This window comes from Spinacia oleracea, chromosome 3 (assembly GCF_020520425.1).
Source record: "Spinacia oleracea cultivar Varoflay chromosome 3, BTI_SOV_V1, whole genome shotgun sequence".
Lineage (NCBI taxonomy): Eukaryota > Viridiplantae > Streptophyta > Magnoliopsida > Caryophyllales > Amaranthaceae > Spinacia > Spinacia oleracea.
Window position 1 is genome coordinate 27,157,075 of NC_079489.1, and position 7,832 is coordinate 27,164,906.

At 35.8% G+C, this 7,832-nt stretch overlaps 1 long non-coding RNA gene across 2 annotated transcripts; it reads left to right on the plus strand.

The window, feature by feature from the left end:
• The first annotated feature begins 3,114 nt into the window (after window positions 1-3,114).
• LOC130470740 (uncharacterized) lies at window positions 3,115-5,881 on the plus strand. 2 transcript variants are annotated; one of them, XR_008931466.1, is made up of 4 exons: window positions 3,115-3,805; window positions 4,750-4,814; window positions 5,515-5,563; window positions 5,662-5,881. It is a non-coding gene; the product is annotated as an uncharacterized lncRNA (long non-coding RNA). The 2 variants fall into 2 exon arrangements; XR_008931465.1 differs by lacking the exon at window positions 5,662-5,881 and having other exon boundaries at window positions 5,515-5,627.
• The last annotated feature ends 1,951 nt before the right edge of the window (window positions 5,882-7,832 follow it).

Below are 7,832 nucleotides of genomic sequence, written 5' to 3' on the forward strand. Positions count from 1 at the left end.
ATTTAAATTATTAATTTTAAAATTAATTAAAATTACGTAAACTGAAAATTTCAAATTAAACATTCAAAACGATTTAATCGTAACGCAAACACCCTACGCATCGCACGCCCATGGGCCGCATGCACACAGCCATCGCTGGCCATGTGCGCGCAGCCCATGCGCTCGTCGCATAGCTGCTGCATCTACCATCGTAAGCCATCGCACGCTATAGTGCTCGCTGCGCGCGCGCCAGCGCTAGACGCACGCGAGCCATCGCTCGCTGTGCACGCTCGCCAGCGCTCGCTGCGCGTGCTCCATCGCTCGCTGTGCGCGCGAGCCATCGCTCGCTGTGCGCGCGAGCCATCGCTCGCTGTGCGCGCGAGCCATCGCTCGCTGTGCGCGCGAGCATTCGCTGGGCGCAGCGCTCGTGGCACGCGAGCTTGCGCTCGCTGCGCGTGAGGCTGCGCGCTCTTGCGCGAGGCAGTGAGCGTCGTGGCGCAGCTCGCTTGCTGCCCACACGTGATTGCCTTGGCTTGCCTTTCGCCCATGCCCATTCGTCCATAGCTCGTGGCCCACGACACAAGGCAGGGCTGCTGCCTTGTGCTCGTGCACCATGCCTTGCTCATTGCATTCGTGCCGCACGGGCGACGAGCTCCCTTGCTCGTCGTCGCATGCCCGCACTATACAACACCCCTTAAGGGTAACACGAAGCGTCCATTGCTTTGTGCGTGCAAGTTATATGAACGAATCGCATAAAAATTTAAAATTTATATTTAAAATTAATGACAAATTAATAAATAATATTAATTTCATAATTTTAGGGCGAAAAATCGAAAATTTATTATTCAATTGATTTCCGATTGTCTTGGATTCAAGTCTAGGTCATAAAAATTTAAAATTTATCATAAATTTACAATTTTTATGGTGGTTTTTAATCATAGGTTTCTAATTAAATTATAATTAATTATGAAAATCAAATTAATTCTAATTATTCTAATTTTCAACAAATTAATCATAATTACAAATTAGATTGCATAATTAACAAGGCTAGGCATTCAAACTTGTTAAACATATACAGTAGGTCAATCAAAAATTCAAGATTTATCAACAAGAATCGCAAATATTTAATTTAACATCTTAAATTTACGAAATTTTGCATTCGAAAAACTAAAACCTTCGAAAAGTCATAGTTAGGCTTCGAATTTGAGAATTCTGGGTTCGGCAGAAAAATATTGTTTTTGTCAAAATTTTAGAATGCCTTTTACATGCGGAATTGACACAAAAATCACTCGATTTGGATGAGTAACGAAGAAACTGCCGAAAAACTGCGTACGTATAATTAAATAAACGCAATTTGCAATTAATTAACAATTACGAAAATTAATCACCCCTTTTAATTCTTGCAAATTTGTAATATTTAACCATGTTCATGCAATTTAGATTATGAAAATAATAAGAGGCTCGTGATACCACTGTTAGGTTATGATACATATGATAATACATAAATCATGCGGAAACAACCATTAAGCCAGGAATACATATTATTTACACATAATCATATAGCATAATTTAGATGCATACTCTTTGTTGCGTGCCTTCCCTAGCTGCGCCCGAACCGAACAAGAACAAGTCTTTAGGACTCCAAGTGTCGTCCCTCCATAGATAGTCCACAGCACGTCCGGATCCGCCTTAAGATTGACCAACTAGAATCGCCCTTAAGGTACTAGAATTTTCAGCACTCTTAGGTAAGAAATATGGCTGAATTTTTCTCTCAAAACTCACTTTGAATACTTGAATTAATCTCTGAAAATATGTGACCCTAGGCACGTATTTATAGAGTTATGGAAAGGGAATTGGAATCCTAGTAGGATACGAATTAATTAAACTTAGAATCCTACAAGAACTCTAATTAATTAATTTATCCTTTTAGGAATAGGATTTTAATCATATACTAATTCTAATAGTTTTAGGAATCGTGCATGAACACAAACTCACACACACACGGCAGCCACGATGGGCCGCCCATGCGTGTGCGTGCGAGCAGCAGCCCACGCAGCGAGGCCATGGCCTTGGCGCGCGCTGGGCCTGCCTTGCGGTGGGCCTGGGCGCTGCCTTGGCTGGGCGCGCGTTTGGCTGGGCGCGCGTTTGGCTTGCTGGGCGATGGCCCAACTTCGTGCTGGGCCTTCGTCCGGCAGGCCTCGTCCGATGCTAATTCGTACGATATGATTCCGATTAAATTCCCGGTTCCGGAATTCATTTCCGATACGAACAATATTTAATATTTCCGATTCCGGAATCAATTTCCGTTTCGAACAAATATTTAATATTTCCGTTTCCGGAATTATTCTCCGATTCCGATAATATTTCCGATTCTGGCAATATTTCCGTTTCCGGCAATATTTCCGATTCTGGTAATATTTCCATTTCCGATAATATTTTCCGATACGTACCATGTTTCCGTTTCCGGCAACATCTACGACTTGGATAATATTTATATTTCCGATACGATCCATATTTCCGTTTCCGGCAATATCATCGTTTCCGGAGTATTCATTTCTTGCCTGTGACGATCTCAGCTCCCATTGAAACCAAGATCCGTCGATTCCGAATATCCATAGATGGAGTATTTTAATGCCATTAAATACTTGATCCGTTTACGTACTATTTGTGTGACCCTACGGGTTCAGTCAAGAGTAAGCTGTGGATTAATATCATTAATTCCACTTGAACTGAAGCGACCTCTAGCTAGGCATTCAGCTCACTTGATCTCACTAAATTATTAACTTGTTAATTAATACTGAACCGCATTTATTAGACTTAACATAGAATGCATACTTGGACCAAGGGCATTATTTCCTTCAGCTAGGGTCTGGGTGTTTTAGCTTGTTCTATCCAAGGGGGAGTGACTTACACGAAAAGGGGATTTGTTAGAAAGTAAGTGTGACTAATGTGTCACACATCTCTATTATATAAAGGAACAGTTGAGGTTAAAATAGTAAATTAACTTTTCGTGTCTTCAAATTAAAAGACCAAAATAGCCCTCCTCATCTACACAGCTGATTCAATCCCATTCTCTAAGTGAGTGTTACTGAATAGAAGCGTTACTGAAGGGAGAGAAAACCGAGGAGCGTACATTCAACCCTAGCTTCCTCCCATTTTCTCTCTCCTTCGATCTTCTTCATCTTCCTCAAATCATCTCCTTCCTCAATCCTCTCCTCGATCTTCTTCATCTTCTGCAACATGGGTTTTAGGATTTCTAGGAAAAAAAATTCATTGGAGGAGAGAGATTCAAATAAGAAACTTTCGTGATAAATAATCAAATTTAGAGGTTTAGGGAAGGGGATTCGATTATAGATAAGAAAAAATTGAAGGTCGATAATGGAGGAGAGAGAAAACAATGGTGGGTGATGGCTCCTTGGAGGCGGCGGCGATGGCGGCTCACCTTCAATTTCATCCTTTCAGGTTTAATCTCAAGATACCGAGGTGAGGTGAGTAATTTTCTATTCAATTTTATTTTATTTTAATTTTGCAGATTTTGTGATTTAAATGTCTTGATCAATAATTAATTAGCGGATTACAGTTTTTCTGCAATTTTTGGTTTGATTTTTTATCTGATTTTATTTTCTTTCGGGATCTCTTAATCTCTGATTGTGTTTCTTAGATCTGTGATTTTTGTTGGATCAATATCTCATTCTGTTTGTTTCTCGATTTTGCAGGTGTTTTTTTTTTTTTTTTAATAAAAATCGAAGCTTTCTACAATCTACAAGATATCCAGAGCACGAATTTGGTATTCTGCAATTTCTGATTTTGGAATTCATCTTTTCTGGTAATTTCATCATTACTCCCTCAATTAATTTTTTGTTTTTCCTTACTTTTTTGTGTGTGTTAATTTCCTAATTTTCGAGTTTGATGTTTAATTGTGCATTTGGGGTTCATGGAAAATTGTGATTAATTTTCACCATTAGCTCATTTTTAGAACACAGGTAATGTTTGAACTTGGTATTTGGTTGTTCTAAAATTACTGTGGTGATCCGCTGCATTCAACCATGTATGTGGAGTCATTTCGCTGCCATCTTTGACTTCTTCCATTGATTTCAAACTAGGCAATGTTTAATATACTACGTGTAATTTAAAATCCGAACTCTAAATCATACTATTATGAACAAATCAATTGGAAGTAGATAAAATTATGCATAGAAGAAACTGAATTTTCAGCATATGAATTTTATTTTATAACTATTTTGCTTTAAGATATTTTAATTGTCAAGTACTCAAGTCAACCAAATGGATGGTCCTGATCTAGGTATCATTTCAATCTCTTTTGTTTACTGAAGCTAAAAAGTGACGCAGATTTTGATTAAGCTAACTTCTAGGTATCATTTCAATATCTTAAAGAAAGGTATTAATTTAGTTGGTTAATTCTTTTTTGTGAGTTTAGAAAGGTATTTATTTATTTGGTTAATTCTTGGATATTAATGGTCTGCTAATTTCACACGAGTATTTTTTTTTATCGTGGTTATTATGATTGTGATCATGATATTCTGTATTTGCTTCTTTGGATGAAATTCTAATACAATTGATCAATTGAAAATTTGAAATGAAATATTTCAGATTTTAAGCAAAAGGTGAGAACTTTTTCCCCTAATTAACTACTCTGTTTGTTCGATTCTTATCATTTGTTACCATGATTATAAACTGGGTAATTCATTATGAAATCTCGAATTCCTGATGTGAATTTTTGTGCGTTTAATTTTGTTTTGTTTATGGTAGCTGAAAAGTGGCGCAAATTTTGATTAACCCAACTTCTAGGTATCATTTCAGTCTCTTAAAGAAAGGTATTTATTTATTTGGTTAATTATTTTTTGTGAGTTCTTTCATGAATTTGATGAGAAATTGTGTTGGTTTATCAGTTAATTGAATGTAAAGTACAAACACTATGGTATTTAGAACTATTCAAAACAACCAGACAATTGATCTTGATGTACATGTTTTAATATAAGGTCAAGAAAATAAAATATAGGTTATTAGATTCTACAGTATAGACAATTCAAGACCTTTAAACTGGCCAACAAAACATCATAAGTATTTCATGATTCAAAAGTTCATTACTTTCTGCTTTTTACTAAAAAAAATAACCTTTTGACTCTCTTAATGACTAAATGAATAAAATGGTTAAAATTATAAGACTGATAAAAAGTTATGTCACTTTAGTTTTTCCTTGCTTTTTTAGTGTAATTTTATAATGCAACAAATTTTTATTCTTTTGCAATTGTTACTAAAGTAAGTAAATCCGAAGAAGTGGGCACGGGGAGTGATCTGTTTTGGGTGCCGTGTGATTGTTCAAGGTGTGCTCCCATTGAGGGTGCAAGTTATGCATATGGTGTCGTAATCTTTTTTACTTCACTGCATTTAACTGCTTATATAACAGTGATATTCAGGTTGTAGCTTACCTGAGGTGTCTTTAGAGGGCTGAATTAGTTGTTTAGTGCCTTAATAGTGAGTCTGTGATGGTGCTTCTGTTTTAATCTGCAACAGGTGTGTTGGGAGTCTGTTGGATTGCTGCTGGTTTTTTTGCTGAGTGCAGGTTGGTAGCGATCTGTTTTACTGTTTTCAGATTGGGCACAACTTCTTCTTTTGGTTGTTTCAGGATTACGGTTATGCTGTTTGTTTTGGTGTATGCAGGGGGTTTGTTTAATATGGTTTAAATTGGTAAATTTAGCCACCTTATGCCTTTACAGTCCAGTAGTTACATTGCCATTGTTGATGGTGCTTCTTTAATGTGTTATCTTTTGTCTTTGATTTATTTTGGCGATGCAAGTGTTTCCAGCCAAGTAGATTTTGTGCTATCAAGATACACAACCTAGAGACTTAGTTAGATTGTAGTTTGATTACTAAGATCGTAAAGAGCTGGAGAAATATGTATAGTTACTCCGGTACTACAATTTTGATTTTTAATCATATAATTAAGTGCATGAATAAATTGTGTTACTATTTAGATTTTTTTAAATAGGGACGATTAATTTTTTTTTAGATGAACTTTGCGAACATTTTTTCTTGCCTACTACTCCATATTTGTGATGATTAATACTACAGTTTTATATAATCTCGCACGCATCGCGTGCATATAAGACTAGTTGTAAAATAAAGCAAATCACTCCTAGTTTACAACCTAAGTGGACTACTTCTCCTATTGTCAATTGATTCTAGAATGGAACATGTAAGGGTTAATTTTACGACACAAACTAGGTGTCTACAGAATTTTATATGGGCTATATTCGTGGACTTCTACTTCCTCGTTCATTCCTCCATCCGTTATAATAACATATGTGCGATGCTTTCAAAACACTTGATGACTTTTCGCCTAGAAAAAAACTACAATGCAGGTAAAAACAAAGGGATAAGAAGCTTTTGAACGATTTTATGATTTTAAAAAATTGACACAATAGAAACTCGAAAAATAGTGGGAAATTTAATGGTTTTGGTCTTTTTGGAATTTTTTTTTTGGTAATTTAATAATTTCTAGTTTCTCCGTTCCATAATCTTCCTCATGTGTACTATTTATATGTCAAAGTGTAAAATAACAGGAAAAATATTAACTCATGGGATATTATTGGATTCATTTCAATGTAAACTTTTCTAAATATCAAATTTTTATAATTCTTACTACTGTGAAACTAAAATAATTGGTCAAAGAATATATTGGAGATTGCAAAGAATGAAAAATTGAAAAACATTATGGAACGGAGGGAGTAAGTTGTATTAAATTTCTTTATAAACATTTATTTTCTGTGTCTCTTTGTCCTTTGTTTTAGGGTGTCTGTTTTATATGTCGGTATCGTACCCGTATTCGTATCTCTCTTTGTCCTTTATTTTAGGGTATGCGTTTTATACGTCGGTATCATACCGGTGTTCGTATTTTATGTTATGAAGTAATCAAATATGTAATTAGTCAAACATAAGTGAGAACGTAGGAACCAAGCAATGCCTTGGTCTAGTGAAAGGGATTCCACCTTCTAATCAAAAGGTTGTGGTTTAATTCTCAATGAGGAAATTTGAGGGAGAATTTCCTTACCATTCCCTCCATTTTCAAAGTATCTAACCAGCTACGATTGATTTATAGAAATTCCGACCAGATAGAACACTTCACCTTATCTTGAAAGAAAAAAAGAATGTGAGGGCGTAGAAAATGAAAGTGGGCACAACAAAAAGGAACGGGACAACATTTTAGAGTGATAGTCAGAGTGTTTGACAATGCTATGTTGTAGGAGACAGAAGAAGAGTGAAACAGTGATAGGCCCATGCCATCATTAATAACATTAACGGATCCCTTGTTGGCTGTTGCTTCAAAGTAACTGTTTTAGCTTTTGTAATGTCTTGTTGTAAGTTAATTTTGAGAGTCCAAAGCCCAAAACAAAGGAGCAGTCTACTAATAAGTCCAAAATGCGGCGTGGACCATCTCATTTATATTGGCGCAAGCTTATAGCTTATAGCTTATAGCTTATAGCTTATAGAGTTTTGACGGGGACTCAACCTTATTCATTCAACACAATGTCTCGCATTTAAGCTCACTCTATTGCACTCCGCGGCCCTTCCCGTCATTTTTTGTATATTTTATAAGTTTACAAATAGTTGCATCAATTTAACTTTATACACTATTTATATACGGAGTACTTCATTTGTTTCTTAAATATTGCATCATGATTGACTTTATGCCTTTCAACACATACTTGAAATATTAATATCTCGAATTATTTATAAGTAAACATTTTAAAAGTTGATATTTAGAAAATATACATCGATACAAATCTAACAAAATCTCACATGACTATAATTTTTCTTAGATATTAATCACA